Source organism: Gavialis gangeticus, unplaced genomic scaffold (genome assembly GCF_001723915.1).
Source record: "Gavialis gangeticus isolate Ggan-Ray unplaced genomic scaffold, GavGan_comp1, whole genome shotgun sequence".
Lineage (NCBI taxonomy): Eukaryota > Metazoa > Chordata > Crocodylia > Gavialidae > Gavialis > Gavialis gangeticus.
This window is the reverse complement of record NW_017729020.1, coordinates 3,881,522-3,881,788: the sequence shown is the minus strand read 5'-3', so window position 1 is coordinate 3,881,788 and position 267 is coordinate 3,881,522. Positions and strand designations below refer to the sequence as shown.

At 75.7% G+C, this 267-nt stretch overlaps 1 protein-coding gene across 2 annotated transcripts in view; it reads right to left on the bottom strand.

Moving 5' to 3' along the window:
* Positions 1-267, bottom strand: part of HK2 (hexokinase 2) — a 61,530-nt gene that overhangs the window by 54,170 nt on the left and 7,093 nt on the right. The gene's annotated exons all lie outside the window — the stretch shown is intronic.

The following is a 267-nucleotide window of genomic DNA, read 5'->3' as shown; positions in this document are numbered from 1 at the left end:
CCCATTGGCCCGCCCGGCGGGGGTGTGTGCGAGGCCCCCCCGCCTGCCCCGGCCTAAGGGCTCGTGTGTCCGCGCGGCCCCGCCCTGCCTACGTGCCGGCGCCGGGATGCTGCGGGCTCCGCGGGCTGCTCGGATGCGAGGCTTGCCCCGCATCTCCCGGGAGAGAGCAGCCCAGACACCCCGGCTGCTTGGTTTCCTGCCCCCGAGCCGGAGCCGACGAGGAAAGTTTGGGGCAGGGTGCTGGCATGGAAGCCGGGGGAGGGCGGG